Here is a 16,304-nt window from a genome sequence, read left to right on the forward strand (position 1 = left end):
AGATAAGAGTAAGTGTCCCTGAGATAAGCCAGGATGAGGCAGACATCACACGATATGCCTTTGGGTTGAGAAAATGAGGTCATCAACTGTGCATGTGGGTGTAAGGGAGAGGATGGACTCTGGAAAATTATGTACACAAGGCAAGCCATAAAAACTCCTCAGGGAAAGAGAACTGGGGAAGGGTGACTAAGAGGAAATTCATGGAAACATTCATACTAACAGTGTAAAAGGAACAAACCTCTACCTCAGGTCACAGATGTTGATCTCAGGACTTGGGACAAAGCCTAACCCAAATTCTACCTCAAAGGGATAGGGATGAGGATGAAAATAGAACAGGGATGGAGAAGGTATCATGTGGGATTGGATGCAATGGGAATGGGGATGGAGGAGATCAGGATAAGGATGAAATTGGATGGAAAAGCTTCAGGGTCAGGCGGGAAAGGGTGGATGAGAATGGGGAAGTGCTGAGGCTAAGCTCTGGAGAAAAGGAATGAAGGCTAGCTCTTTGGCTCTTTTTCCAACTTCCCAGACTGACTTTCTACCCCACTTGATAGGAGAGAAAGTTGACAAGATGTGGAAACCTTCCCACTCACTTCCTAAGAATTTTTGAGTAAGTGGGGTCAATCTAGCAAAGTAGTTGAAAATAAGGGCTCTTTTCTTTTTCTTTTTTAAAGGTTTATTTATTTATTATTTATTTTAGAGAGAGTGTGTGCATGCGAGCACATAGGCATGGGGGTGGTGCAGAGGGAGAGAGAATCTTTTTTTTTTTTAAGATTTTATTTATTTATTTGTCAGAGAGAGAGAGAGAGCGTGCACAAGTAGGAGGAGAAGCAGGCAGAGGGAGAAGCAGGTCCTGTCTGAGAAAGGAGCCCAATGTGGGTCTCAATTTCAGGACCCCGGGATCATTACCTGAGCTGAGAGCAGATGCTTAAGCGGAGCCCCCCCAGGCATCCCTGGAGTGTTTGGGTCTTGAGTGATGTTAATGCCTTGTTTCTAGTCCAGGCCTGTCCTGTGTGACCACTCCCCAACCTTATCATCTCCCCACAAAAAGAGAGGAGGAGGCTTATTTTACCCTCTAGGGATATCTAGCCAGCAGGTCATCTGCAAGCCACTCCATCCTTGCCTTGCCTGAAATGGAAGCTGGCAAGGAGAGCTGATCACTTTCCAACCCAGTCTCCAGAACTCTATAAAGGACGTAAGAATCTCTCCACCCAGTTTCACAGGAATTCTCCTCCCTGGAGGGTGACTTCAGATGAACTGTAATGTGAAGGCACTTCCTTTTCTGAGAGAGAGAGGCTGGCCATGAGATTCTAGGAAAGAATGCCCAAAACACATTGGATGCTGGAATCAAGACCTGGATTCTATCACCAGCCACCCTACTAACATCACTGCATGACCTTAGGGAAGTCACATGAGTTCTTCGGGCCTCAATTTCCTCACCAAGAAAATAAAAGGACTAAGCTAAGATCCCTTCCAGACCTGAAATTTGACTATTTCCTTCTACACTTGTCATCTCAAAGGAATGAAGCCCCCATTTTAGGAAAAAAGGCTTCCTAGTTTTCTCATTGACGGTTCAATTGGCTAGGGGAAGGGAACTGATATTTAAGATTCTGTATCATATTTACATAAATTTCCTCATTAAATGTTCATACTAACTTTTGGGGGAGATATTCTTGCCCCAATTGTACAGAGGAGACACCTGAAGCTCAGAGAGCAAATTGCCCACAAGTATCCCGCTGGTAACAGGCAAAATCAGGATTTGAACCCAGGTCCCTTGAAATTCGAGAATCTCTGCTCTTTCCAAGATAATGGAGTTGCCCTCCGAGTCAGGCCCAGGGCAGGGTTCCCTACTATGTTCTCTCATTTAATTTTCTCAGCAGCCCTGTGAGACACCCCTAACATCTGGACATCTAGAAGTAAAATAATAGTTAAGTAAACTGCAGAACCAAACAATATTATGTAACCATTTACAATGAAATATTAGATGAGTGGGGCACCTGGGTGGCTCAGTGGGTTAAAGCCTCTGCCTTCAGCTCAGGTCATGGTCCCAGGGTCCTGGGATAGAGTCCCAAGCCAGGTTCCTTGCTCAGCAGATTTACATTTATAGATGCAAATGCACCAAAATTGCAATATTGATCATTTCTAAGTGACAAAGTTATGATCCCGGGGACCTCAAACTGAGTTCCACATCGGGAGTCTGCTTCTCCCTCTGCCCCGCCCCCCACTCATTCTCTCTCTTTCTCTCAAATAAATAAATAAAATCTTTCAAAAAATTGGGTCCCAGAGTGCCTGGGTGATTCAGTAAGTTAAAGCCTCTGCCTTTGGCTCAGGTCATGATCCCAGGGTTCTGGGATGGAGCCCCGCATTGGCCTCTCTGCTCAGCAGGGAGCCTGCTTCCTCCTCTCTCTCTCTGCCTACCTCTCTGCCTACTTGTGATCTCTGTCTGTTAAATAAAAATTAAAAAAAAAAATTTAGTAATGGGTTCCAGTTCAAACAAAAGTATTTTGGCAAAAACTATAATTACAAAGATTTTATAAACATGTAAAAATGACTAATATTTATTACTGGGTAAAAATAAATCATATCTATGTTTTGATGGTAACTATGAAAACACTTATAAATTGATAATAGTGCTTATCTTTGGGGGTGGAGTAGAACTGAGAATGACTTTCTTTTTTTTTTTTTTAGTGAGAAGTGTATTTATTAAGATTTTTTAAATGAGAAGTATTTATCACTTTCATAGTCATAAAAAATAGAGAGTAAAGATTGACAACAGAGAAAAAGTCAAAGTTGATGTGTTATATTAATGGTTGTCAAGTCAAAATTTGTGTCAAAAAAGTTTTTTTTAAATCAGGGTTTCTGTTTTAACCCATTAGGTGTGTGTTGGTTTTTTTGTGCAGCAATTAAAAACTATAACATCCTCTAATACATCGTCCAGTATATTTTACTTCATATAGTGTCTCAACCTGGAAGGGTCATGTTTAGCATCTCTTTCTTTTTTAAAAAAAAGGTTGTGTTTTTTTTTTGTTTGTTTTTGTTTTTAAATCAATGTTCAACCTTCAAAAGGGAAAAGGTGGTTAAAAGGAAACTGAAGAAGGAAGAAACAGTGGGAGAAATGCTGAAGAACTGCAAATATCCAACTGACTAGATAGCATTTTTTTAATCTTTTTAAAAAAATATTTTATTTATTTATTTGACAGATAGAGATCACAAGTAGGCAGAGAGGCAGGTAGAGAGAGAGGAGGGGGGGAAGCAGGTTCCCTGCTGAGCAGAGAGCCCTATGTGGGGCTCGATCCCAGGACCCTGAGATCATGACCTGAGCCGAAGGCAGAGGCTTTAACCCACTGAGCCACCCAGGCACCCCTAATCTTTTTTTTTAAATAATATTTTAATTTTTTAATGAACATATATTTTGAGGCCCAGGGGTACAGGCCTGTGAATCGCCAGGTTTACACACTTCACAGCACTCACCATAGCCCATACCCTCCCCAATGTCCATAACCCCACCCCCTTCTCCCTACCCCCCTCCCCCCGCAACACTCAGTTTGTTTTGTGAAATTAAGAGTCTCTTATGGTTTGTCTCCCTCCTGATCCCATCTTATTTCCTTTATTCTTTCCTAACCCCCAAGGCCCCCACATTGCATCTCCACTTCCTCATATCAGGGAGATCATAGGATAGTTGTCTTTGTCCGATTGACTTATTTCACTGAGCATAATACCCTCTAGTTCTACCCATGTTGTCACAAATGGCAAGATTTCATTTCTTTTGATAGCTGTGTAGTATTCCATTGTATATATATACCTCATCTTCTTTATCCATTCTAGATAGCATTTATTCTTAAAGAAAGAAAAGAGGAAAATATTTTTGCTTCCCCAAAGGAGCAGATGGGTGATCCTTGAAAATTGCATTAATAGGGGCGCCTAAGTGGCACCGTGGGTTAAGCCTCTGCCTTCAGCTCAGGTCATGATCCCAGAATCCTAGGATCGAGCCCCTCATCAGGCTCTCTGCTCAGCAGGGAGCCTGCTTCCCTTCCTTCTTCTCTCTCTGCCGTCAAATAAATAAATAAATAAAATCTTTTTAAAAATTGCATTAATATCCTTCAGCACAGGGGCACCTGGGTGGCTTAGTCCATTAAGCAGCCAACTTTTGATTTTGGCTCAGGTCGTGATCTCAGGGTCATCTCAGGGATGGTGCAGTGGAACCCTCCATATTGGACTCTGCACTCAGCAGGGAGTGTACTTAAGGATTCTGTCTCTTTTTCCTTGATGCCCCTCCCCTGGCTCACGCTCTCTTTCACTCTCTCCAAAAAATAAAAAGAAGGAAAGAAAAGAAAAGAAAAATTCTTCAGCATAGAAATCCTACTTCTAATAATCCTACAGAAATATTTTATGTATTTACGTAGAAAGATATATGTACAATAAAATTTGTTGTATTTGTAATGGCAACATATTGGAAAAGGTATATGACAGTATATGGTATATCCAGTCAGTAGAATAATTTTAGCATTAAAAAGAATGAATATGGTCTACATGGACTATTATATAAATATATGTAATGGGGACATGATCTCATTTTAGCAGAATTAAATCTGTATGTGTATGACATAGATACATGGATAGTGTACATATAACATTTGTAGGTATCTGCAAGGACATACTCCAAATTATTAACTATGTAGGGTTCTACAAAAATGGTGATTGAGGTAAGGTAGGGATATTTTATTTCTCAGCTGAGTTGAATCTCCATTTTACAGGAGAGCAAATAATTAGTAATGCCAAGAATACTAGCCTAGAAAACCTAAATAGAGCCAAATTAAACAACAAGTTGATTATAATGTTAACCACCCTGGCCCCACCACGTATCTAGCAGCTGAACAGAGAGCACACCAAGGTCCAAGGGCCACACTGCGATCAAGAATATCACAAAGAAAATGCAGCATCACTGTGGTTGAGAGATTGTCATTTGAGCTCAAACCCCCATGAGCCAGTCATCCCCATTCAAGTTCCATCACAGCACTGACCCTTAATGTGAGGGCAAGATGAGATAATGTTTGTAAAGCGCACAGTGCGACCCAATCCTCCATATTTCCTTGTACAACTATTTGCCAAGTCTGTTAAATTCTGAGGTGAGATCAAATAGGATCATACAAATGTGGGTACATCACCTGGTGAGTGGTTGGTGGGGTTGCTGGTAAGAGATGTTTTAAGAAAGCTAGAATAAAAAAAATTTTTTTTAGAATAAAAATTTTTTTGAACCTCTTGTCTCAAGCGTGGGGAAAGAAAAGAGCTTGAAAAAAAAGGCCCACAACACCAAGAAAAAGGAACTAGCAATGTAAGGTAAGGACCCCAAGGAGACTTTGCTACCCCAGGAGCATATTTCAAGAAATGGAAAACTTGAAAGTCTTCACCAAGAGGTCATGGGCTGCAGAAGTCATTGTAGTAATTACAGGGACATGAACACAGGAGTGATTTGAGAGACTGAGGTCATGTTTAATGGTGTGAGGTCTAATTAAATGGTGTAACAGCTTCGATATCCCGAGAACTACCAGGCAAGTGAACAGTGAGGTTTGCAGGGTTTTCTAGACAACTGAATGATATCAAAGGGCTAGTAAGGCTGGGGTGGAAACTTAAACCCATGTTTCTCTAAAGAAAGAATAAAATATGAAATCAGGAGTAGAAAGGATAAAAATACTCTATTAAAGATTCTTACGGTAAAAAAAAAAAAAAAAAACAAACAAAACAGTTTAAAAAATGAGAAAGGTGAGATAGTGTTCTCATCTGACCTCACTTTCAAGGATCCAGGAAATACAAAGTCCTCTACAGAAATCACATACAGGGAAAGGAAACAGAAGGAGAAACTGGGACAGGTCCAAGGGAAGAGGAAGCCATATACACCATTGTCACGGCTATAGTGACTACCAGCTGTATTCCTCCAACAGTGGAAGGGTCATCAGTGATTCAAAAACAAAACTCAGTGCAATGAAGCCCAATAAACATGAATAAACATGGTTAAGAGCAAAAGATGTGGACATCTGGAGACTCACAGGAGACACCAAAGACTGACCTGCTGTTGGAGGTCACTCTGCCAGTCATCAGATACAGAAGACAATTAATTAAAAAGTTGAACAGTGCAGTCTCATGGCTGAAGCACGCAGCCAGCTGGCTTCCCAGAAATAGTGTATCTATCCCAAAGTCCTTGAGGTCACATGATTGACCCTTAGGCACATGATGGAACAAATCACCCTGCCCAGACTGCCCAGGGGTCTGCTGGGTCTTGGGGTAGGGTTTTAATTGCTTGAGGGTGAGTAGCTCCCTCTGTCTCACTGATTATGGGAAATGTCTGCAGCCAAAGGCATTCTGGGAATGGAGGGTGTTCCCTGCCTTGGGGACCCATGCTGCTGCTTATACTCTTCTGTGGTTAGGTCTGAAAGCCAGTGAACTGTGATTCCCTTATTCATTTTCTTTCTTTCTTTTTAAAAAGATTTTGTTAATTTACTTTAGAGAGAGAAAGAGAGAGAGTGGGGTGGGGGTGAGCAAAGGGAGAGGGAGAGAGAATCTCAAGAAGAATCCCCACTGAGCAAGGAGCCCAACTTGGGGCTAAACCCCAAGATCATGATCTGAGCTAAAATCAAAAGTTGGATACTTAACCCACTGAGTCACCTAGGCACCCCTCCTTATTCATTTTCTTAAATTCCAAAAGTGAAATATGATACTGGCTTAAAAAATTTTTTTTCAATCAATAAAGAAATGTATATGATTTTTAAAAAGAAATTCCTTCTGTTCCCCTCCCTTCAAACAATACAAAACTTCAAAATCTTTTCCTCCAGAGTTAACTGTCATTAACAGTTTGGTATCTATCCTCATAGTAATTCCCCCCTCCCCGACATATTCAAACATTTGCAAATATGTGGGTGGAGTGGGGAGTGGGGCAAATTATTTAACCCCTGTACCTCAGTTTTCTCAGCTTTAAGATAGGAGGAATGATATTAATCCACAGGGTTATCTGAAGGTGATGTAAGTTAAGACATCGAGTTTTCTAGGAAGTGTCTGGCCCGTATGCTAGTGAGCACTTGGGCATTTAGCTGCTTTGATTACTCCCTCATTCTTTTCACAGCAGCTTAGTATTCTAATGTATAAATGATAATGATACTGAGACAGGTGTTACTGACCCCACTACAGATGCCTGAGAACACACACAAATTAACTAGCTCTCCTAAAATTAGCTGGGGTTGGGAGGTTCTGTTGGCCCCAGAACCAAGGGCTCTTGATACAGTATTGTTCTTACCATACCACAGGGTCCCCCACAATCCCTCTTAAAACCAAAAGGTCTGGAGTGGGCAGCTGGTCCCCATCTTATTAGGACTCCAGGCTGTCTCCTGGGTTTCCCAGGGCTGGGGACTTGCGGCTCACATGAGCCTTCCTCTTGCTGCAGTCTCCCAACATGTCCCTCCTGGGTCCTTGGGGCTTGACTTCCCCTTTTACACAATGAGTCCTGCTGAGGTCTCCTGGCCACTCTGGGGTCAGCTCAAGCTGATGGGCAGGATGGAACTGAGAGGGAGGTCTGGCTGCTTATGAAATTACAGATATTTCTAGAGCTCCTTCTGTGTGTTCCAGGCACTGTGCTAACCACGGGGGGATACCTCCATGCCTCCAGGAGTCCCTGTCCCACTGGGGCCAACTGCTCAGGGCTCCTGGGCACAGGGCTTCCTCTGAGAGGAGGAGGTCTCAGGGGCAGCACAGGGCAGGCAGGTAAGGGGCAGCTCCGGAGTACAGTTACCTGGCTCCTAATCCTCCTCTCTGTCTGCCCTCCAGGTCTACTTCTTATGTCCTCGCCCTGACAGGTCTGTGGAAGGGTTGAGAATGTTGGGTCGTGATGGGCTGAGGGCTTTCCTGCCACTCTGGGAACTTCTCACTTCCTTCCAATGGCCTTTCCAGACTCCAGGCGCAGAGCTGGAAAAGTCTTGGGGATCAGCCCCCTTGCTCATTTGCCAGATGAGGACGTAAGTTCTGGTGAGGGGAGAGGTGGGGGCACCTGCATTTAGTAAAAACAATCATAACGCCATTCACCAAGCTGAAGACTTCAAGTCTAAGCTCTGTCTGGAGTTTTAGATATACTTGCATCAGCCCTTACAGTCACGTGTCAGACTCCAGCCAGCAAAATGGAAACAGATGGGAGAGCGAGTATGCTTTTCAGGAAACATAGGAGATAAACCTGTAGTTAGTTGTTGACTTCTCAGTCAGGTGGTGTGGGCCTTGTAAAATGAGCAAGCCTTTCACTCCCTCTTGAGAAGTCTTCCAACGTCCTGGTGTTCCTTGAAGTAGACGTGGATGACAGTCCCAGCATTGCTTCACACTATGAAGCCAAATACATGCCAACCTTCCAATTTTTTAAAAAAAAAGGAACAAAAGGTGAGTGAATTTTCTTTTCTTTTCCTCTCTATCTCGCTCTTTCTTTCTTTTCTTTCCTTCTTTTTTACATGTCAGGCCTCATGACCCTAGAGCATTTTCTTTCTGTGGCCCAGACACCGGAAGGTTTCCTCTCTCCGGGGAGCGCTTGGTGGCGAGGTGACTCGGGTCCCGAAGAGGGCTGGGACGTTCTGAACTTGGACAGGCCCAGGCTGAGGTCTTGGAAGGCGTGCGGGGTGTAGTCATGGTGCTGGAGGTTCCTGTACGTGGTGTTGTCTCACAGCTCGGCGGGGCTGGCGGCTTGAGTGGACTTTTTTGGCGCACTTTGTCTCTCAGAATTTGGGGGCAGCCAAATTTCTCTCGTTCTGCAGAGAGAGAAACCGTGGAAGCAAGTCCTCGAAACACTTGGGCTTCCAGGAGCATAGGCTTCAGCGCCCCCTCACCGTCCTTGCCGCAGCGGAAGGGAGGCCGCCATGACTGAAGCGAAGGGAGGAGAGCACAAGAGCCGGAAGAGCCGGAGGTCGCACCGGGACTCCTCAGGGGAATTTTCGGAAGCCAATAAGGAAGAACTTGAAGTCACCAAGAACAAACTAATCTAATTATGTTTTCTGAAAACATAACCAGGCTTTGGCTGTTTAAAACTTGTAATTCTTTTTTATTTACAGAAAGGAAAGATCGAGTGTGAAGGCTATACACTCAACTGCCTTTAAAAAAAAAAAAAAAGATTTTATTTATTTATTTTTTAGAGAGAGAGAGAGCACAGGCAGGCAGAGGGGCAGGCAGTGGCAGAGGGAGAAGCAGGCTCCCCGTGGAGCAAGGAGCCCTATGTGGGACTCCATCCCAGGACACTGAGATCATGACCTGAACAAAAGGCAGCCGCTTGACCAACTGAGAGAGCCACCCAGGTGTCTCTCAACTGCCATTTGATTATAAGTGACAATAAAATATTGATTCTACCCTTAAAAAAATAAAAAGACTTCAAAATCACTTCTTTCTATTTTAATGACAACCCTGAGCTAGGTATTATTTTTCTTACTTAAAGGATGAAGAAGCTTGAGGCTTAAAGAATTGAAGTGATTTGCTCAAAGTCATAAGGAAATAGGATAGGCTAACATATACCTACCTCTTTCTTACTGTAGGGAGGTCATGACATCTAGTCACCCTGCTAGTCTCTTTCTTTACCACCTCTTCCAAATGCATGGGAGCTTTTCCTCCAGGCAAACCCATGATACTGAGAGAGGTAAAATATGAGACATATTTTGGGTGACAGAAACACCTCCCCAGACAACAACCCCAACAATGTCTGTTTTCCCCTTGGAAGCCTCACTCCCTCTGGAACCCTATTCTAAGAGAAGGCAGCATGGTTTTGGGGAACCAGTGAACAGGGCAACGGTGTTCTTCAGGTTCTAGTTTTGTTGGGTGTGCAGCAAGATATGGGGCTCTTACATGTGGTACCAGGAGAAGCCAAGCTGGGTTGGCTCAGGGAAGTTCTGGTTGGAGCCTGTCTGCCCCTGTGCTGTGCAGACACCCCAGCTGCTCCTCAGAACCAGCAACCCCAGTCTCCAAAGGCCACAGCTGAGTCACACTCTTCACCCTGCCCTAGATTACTAATTTCTTGGCCTCTCAGCTTTTTCCTCATTCACTCTCTCCCAGGTCATGCGTTGTCTTCTTTCTGCTTATCACAAACAGTTTCTCAGAAGTTCATTAGAATTCAATCCGTGATACTAGCAATGATGGCAGTATCATCCCATCCCACCCCACAAAGTGGGGACAAGGGAGATAATTCACTTTAGTGTTCTTGGAACATGGGATCATGATCTGAGCCAAAGGCAGTTGCTTAACCTATTAGGCCACCCAGGTGCCCCTGGCTGCTTTTCATATTAAAACATAACTTTATGTCTTTATACCAACAAGACAGAAGAAAGAGAAATTAAGGAGTCAGTCTCATTTACAATTGCACCCAAAACCATAAGATACCTAGGAATAAATCTAATCAAAGAGGCAAAGAATCTATACTCAGAAAACGATAAAGTACTCATGAAAGAAATTGAGGAAGACACAAAGAAAAGAAAAAATGTTCCATGCTCATGGATTGGAAGAACAAATATTGTGAAAATGTCTATGCTACCTAAAGCAATCTACACATTTAATGCAATCCCTATCAAAATCCCATCCATTTTTTTTCAAAGAAATGGAACAAATAATCCTAAAATTTATATAGAACCAGAAAAGACCTCGAATAGCCAAAGGATTTATTGAAAAAGAAAGCCAAAGTTGGTGGCATCACAATTCCAGACTTCAAGCTCTATTACAAAGCTGTCATCATCAAGACAGTATGGTACTGGCACAAAAACAGACACATAGATTAATGGAACAGAATAGAGAGCCCAGAAATAGACCCTCAACTCTATGGTCAACTAATCTTTGACAAAGCAGGAAAGAATATCCAATGGAAAAAAAGACAGCCTCTTCAACAAATGGTGTTGGGAAAATTGGACAGCCACATGCAGAAAAATGAAATCGGATCATTTCCTTACACCACAAAATAAGAACTTACCCACAAAAATAGACTCAAAATGGATGAAAGACCTCAATGTGAGAAAGGAATCCATCAAAATCCTTGAGGAGAACACAGGCAGCAACCTCTTCGACCTTAGCCACGGCAACTTCTTCCTAGGAATGTTGCCGAAGGCAAGGGAAGCAAGAACAAAAATGAACTATTGGGACTTCATCAAGATCAAAAGCTTTTGCACAGCAAAGGAAACAGTTAACAAAACCAAAAGACAACCAACAGAATGGGAGAAGATATTTGCAAATGACATATCCAATAAAGGGCTAGTAGCCAAAATCTATAAAGAGCTTAGCAAACTCAACACCCAAAGAACACATAATCCAATCAAAATATGGGCAGAGGACATAAACAGACATTTCTGCAAAGAAGACATCCAGATGGCCAACAGACACATGAAGAAGTACTCTACATCACTCAGCATCAGGGTAATACAAATCAAAACCACAATGAGATACCACCTCACACCAGTCAGAATGGCTAAAATTAACAAGTCAGGAAATGACAGATGCTGGCGAGGATGTGGAGAAAGGGGAAACCTCCTACACTGTTGGTGGGAATGCAAGCTGGTGCAACCAGTCTGGAAAACAGCATGGAGATTCCTCAAAAAGTTGAAAATAGAGCTACCTTACAATCCAGCGATTGCACTACTGGGTATTTACCCTAAAGATACAAACATAGTGATCTGAAGGGGCATGTGCACCCAAATGTTTATAGCAGCAATGTCCACAATAGCCAAACTATGGAAAGAACCTAGATGACCATCAACAGATGAATGAATAAAGAAGATGTGGTATGTATATATATACACACACACACACACACAATGGAATACTATGCAGCCATCAAAAGAAATGAAATCTTGCCATTTGCAACAACGTGGATGGAACTAGAGGGTATTATGCTTAGCGAAATAAGTCAATCAGAGAAAGACGACTATCATATGATCTCCCTGATATGAGGAAGTGGAGATGCAACATGGGGGATTTGGAGGGTAGGAAAAGAATAAGTGAAACAAGATGGACTCGGGAGGGAGACAAACCATAAGAGACTCTTAATGTAAAAAACAAACTGAGGGTTGTCGGGGGAAGGGGGGTCGGGAGAGGGTGGTGGGGTTATGGACATTGGGGAGGGTATGTGCTATGGTGAGTGCTGCGAAGTGTGTAAACCTGACAATTCACAGACCTGTACCCCTGGGGCTAGTAATACATTATATGTTTATTAAAAAATAAATAAAATTTAAAAATTAAGTTAAAAAATATAACTTTAGAAAGCAAGAAGTACAAAAATGTATGTATAAGTTAATAATTGCAACCTTATTGTAAGCCCCAAACCCTGTAGACTATACAAATACCCCAAATATTGTGATTTGCTTAATGGGTGACAGTACATCCACACAATGGAATATGGTGATTGAAAGTAATGATGTGTGTAAATATTGACACAAAAAGGAATATAATAATTTATTAAATGAAAACAAATGGAAAACAGTACGTGGAGGACAAATGACCCAGTTTCTTCAACATAATAAGGACATTTAAACAAAACGGAGGGAAACTATAATACATTAAAAGAAACTTAAGAGACATATTAACCACTCAGGCAACGTGTTTGGATCCTGATTCAAGAAAATGCCTTGGAGCAGGGCAACCTCCCAGCTAACCCAGGGCGCCACTTTCACGAGGAGCAGGAGGCTGAGCCTGGGCAGAGAGCTCCACTGTATTATCAAGTCCTAAATTTTGGAATGATCATCTCCTCGGCTCTAATGATCTGGAATAGGTTAGTGCTCATAACTGGAAGTGAAAGTTCCAGTTGGAGTAGTGCTCACGGCAGGCAGCACGGAACCTGCATTCATAGAGATCTCCTTTTTTTAACAAATCGAGTTGAAGATACCATTCAATTGGGAGGAAATGGTTGTTTTTAGGATAGAAGGAAGAGAGACTCCTTGGACTCTTGAAGACTCATGAGAAGCAAAATGGGGACAGCCTTGGTGGTTCCCTCGGCTGAACGTCTGCTTTCAGCTCAGGTCATGATCCCAGGGTCCTGGGATAGAGTCCCAAGCCAGGTTCCTTGCTCAGCAGAGAGCCTACTTCTCCCTCTGCCTGCCTCTCCCCCTGCTTGTGCTCTCTCTCTCTGACGAATAAATAAAACCTTTTTTTTTTTTTTAAAGAAGCAAAATAGACATACCAAATTTTTGACAAAAGGAGGTAATAATGTGGTTGCTGACTGAGGCCTCTATAAACAGGGACAGAACTGGCTGTCCCTGAGGAAAGATGTTGTGGGGAAAACAAGAGGTTTGTTCCTTATTGTGATGATCCTCATGAATGACTGTCCTAAATTTAAGTAGGCAATACCCTTTCGGCTGGGTGTATTTGTGCTGGTGCATTGTAAGAAGTTTGCCTTCTGCTTCTGGAAGATGCCCTGCTTTTCCTTACTGAATGTTTGGAGTAGACATTGTCTGTGATGGGTGGAGTGGAGAATGCACCTGTCTGCACAGCTTGTTAGCAGTGGTTTGCATTAGTTTCTGTTTCCACGCTGGGGTATGTATTGGGGAGGGGCTGGGCACCACAGCGCACACTTGAGGGGACTCTCAATCACAGGATTTCATATGTTGTCATTTTCAGGCTTTCATATTTTGTCCACCAGTGAGTTTTTTTTTTATATTAAAAGGTTGAGCTCAAAAGGAAAAAAAAAAAGAGAGAGAGAGAGAAAAGGCAGGGAGGGAGGGAGAGAGAGAGAGAAAAAGAAAAAGAAGAAAATGAGGTGGAGAAAGTCACTTTTTTTTAGGTAATTAGGGAAAGTTGGACTTGGATTGATAGGGTGTTAGATGGTGCAGTTATTGTTAAATTTCGTTAATGGGAATTGTGATTGTTAAGTAAACAGCAAAAAAGAAGTCGTTATTTGTTATGGGTGAAAATGGAGGGAAAATAGATAAAGCATATTCCCATTCCTGATTATAAATACATGTGTACATGCTTTAGAGATGTATGGAGATACACAGGAAAAAGCTGGAAGGAAGGTCTCCCACTTATTACCATCCTTAAAGGACAGATTATGGCTGATTTTCTCTTCTTCTTACTTATCTGGCGTTATTTTCTTCACAATGTATGAACACATGTGATAAGGGGAGGCACACACAATGTTATCTCCTGGTGACAAGGGCTCTGCATAGAACTAAACAGCTGAGCCTCTTGCCATTCCTACAGGGAAGAGGAGCTGAGGCACGTCTGTGGGACAGGCTCCAGGATCAAGGGGGGGGGGGTGGTTCAGCAAACAGAGAGCCTGTGAGAGTAGGCAAGACACACAGGGCTTCAGCACCACCCCCCAGAAGGCTGGAGCTGGTCCCATTGGAGCTGCACCCCTGCTGTGCCCACAACGGGTCCACTTTTGGCCCAGGCTCACCTTCTTCCCAGAGCTCCTTCCTAATTATGGATGAATTGCTGGGGTCCCCCACCCCCTGCTAGGCTGCGCTTCTCCATCCAGTCCTACGGAGAGTGCAGAAAGGTGAATCAGTAACCCCAGCAGGTGGGGCCAGCTCTGGGTTGTGCAGACCATCTCAGGACCATACCTGGGGGCCTAAGGCCAAGCAGCAGAACAAGGTGATGCCCAAGAGGCAGGTGTTTCCATAGGCAGCAACCCCACCGCCACTTCCTCTCATCTCCCTCCTTCAGGTGACTTCCTCACCCACACACATACACACACACACAGAGGACTGGAACTGAAACCCAAGAAGGCCCTCACACCTCCAGCCTAAGGCCTCCCCCTCAACCCTGCCACCGCAAGTGGTCCTCACTTCCCAGGGCTTTAGCATGATGGGAACCCTGTATAATATTGTAACTGAACTCATGTGTGTTCCCTCCTTGGTGAGTGGCAGGTAGAAACAACACCAGGTAAGTTGTTGCACTATCTACAGTTTATTTGCAGCAAATAGAATCGTGGGAAATAACTTCCAAAGCTGTGACTGCCTCCCACCCTCCCAAGCAAGGATGGATGAGTTCCTCCTATTTTGGGTTAGGATTACCATTTAAAAAGGGTATTCTTGTCATGGTATGTAGAGGGGGGCATAGGGCCGTGCATACATACATTGTATGTTATGTAAAGGAGGCTTGTGCTCCTCCTTGGATGGAGATTTTTAGCATTATAATGAGATAAAGGTAATTGCCAGTCATCCTGGAGACCACTCCATGGCTCATCTGTGCAACTTGGGTTGGGCATTTCGGGCAAAGTGGCCTGGGTCATCTGGATCTTATCAGGGCAGATGTTATTGCTTGAATTTTGGTTTCTGTCATGGGATGTTATGCTCATTCAGTCTTTTGCCTGAGTTAAGAGATAAGCTGGAAAGAAGAGCTTACGGGAAAAGTGGAACAAAGGTCGGTGAGTACAAACAAATGGGCAGGAGATCAGGTCTTAGGGTCTAGCTGGTGACAAGAACAGTGGTGATAAAGACCTTGAGATCATCTTGCCCTGTCCTTCTGTTAAAAAGGGAGGATACTGAGACTTGGAGTGGGAAAGTGAGTCAGTCAGGGGTCTAGGAGTGAGTCAGTGAGTCAGTCAGGGGTCTAGGATTCCAAAGAACCCAGTGCACCTGGCTGGCTCAGTCAGCTAAGTGTCTGCCTTACACTCAGGTCATGATCCCGGCGTCCTGGGATTGAGCCCCGTGTCAAGCTCCCTGCTCAGCAGGGAGTCTGCTTCTCTCCCTCTCCCTCTGCTGCTCCCCCAGCTTGTGCTCTCTCAAATAAATAAAATCTCAAAAAAAAAAAAAAAAGAAAAAGAAAAGAACCCTAAATCCTGGCATCAAACCCTGTCTCTCCTCGCTGTGCTGGGTCACAGACCCTGAGAATAGATGCTACTTCTGCACCCCACTGATGGTTAAGATCTGTCAAGCAGTCTCTTGGCAGGTACACCAACTGTACATCCTGTCCCTCTTCCAGGTACCCAGGGAGGAGCTCAGTGTTCCATTCTAGTAGGGTTTTAAGGGGAGGGGTGAATCGGGAGTGGGGGATCCAGTCAGTGGGGGCGCAGACTGCTCTGTGAGGAGCTCCTGGCCACACAACTTCCCTGCTGCCCGCTCCTCACCCTGGTCCTCCCTGAACCTCCCGGGACTTGTGTGTGTGTGTGTACACATGTACAGGCACATGTTGGGGGTGTGCGAGGTGGCAGAGATCTGCCTCCCACTCAGAAATGCAGGTCCCATTGTTGACCTTCTGTATTCCAAGCCTAGGCTGAGATGGTGTGCAGAGGACAGTTCAGGAAAAGGCAAATACCCACTAAATCCTATCTCCTGCACTCCTAACTTCTGGCCCAAGTGACTTGCTCACAGGCCCCCACT

At 43.8% G+C, this 16,304-nt stretch overlaps 2 pseudogenes across 2 annotated transcripts; one reads left to right on the top strand and one right to left on the bottom strand.

Moving 5' to 3' along the window:
• Window positions 1-8,308: 8,308 nt before the first annotated feature.
• LOC309867049 (NADH dehydrogenase [ubiquinone] flavoprotein 3, mitochondrial pseudogene) lies at window positions 8,309-8,881 on the bottom strand (annotated as a pseudogene). The gene has a single exon. The product of its transcript is annotated as an NADH dehydrogenase [ubiquinone] flavoprotein 3, mitochondrial pseudogene (transcript).
• A 3,764-nt stretch (window positions 8,882-12,645) lies between these two features.
• On the top strand, window positions 12,646-13,439 carry LOC309866602 (signal peptidase complex catalytic subunit SEC11A pseudogene; annotated as a pseudogene). Its single transcript has 2 exons — window positions 12,646-12,954; window positions 13,157-13,439. The product of its transcript is annotated as a signal peptidase complex catalytic subunit SEC11A pseudogene (transcript).
• Window positions 13,440-16,304: the final 2,865 nt, after the last annotated feature.

The sequence above is a fragment of the Mustela nivalis genome, assembly GCF_964662115.1.
Source record: "Mustela nivalis genome assembly, chromosome: 6".
NCBI lineage: Eukaryota > Metazoa > Chordata > Mammalia > Carnivora > Mustelidae > Mustela > Mustela nivalis.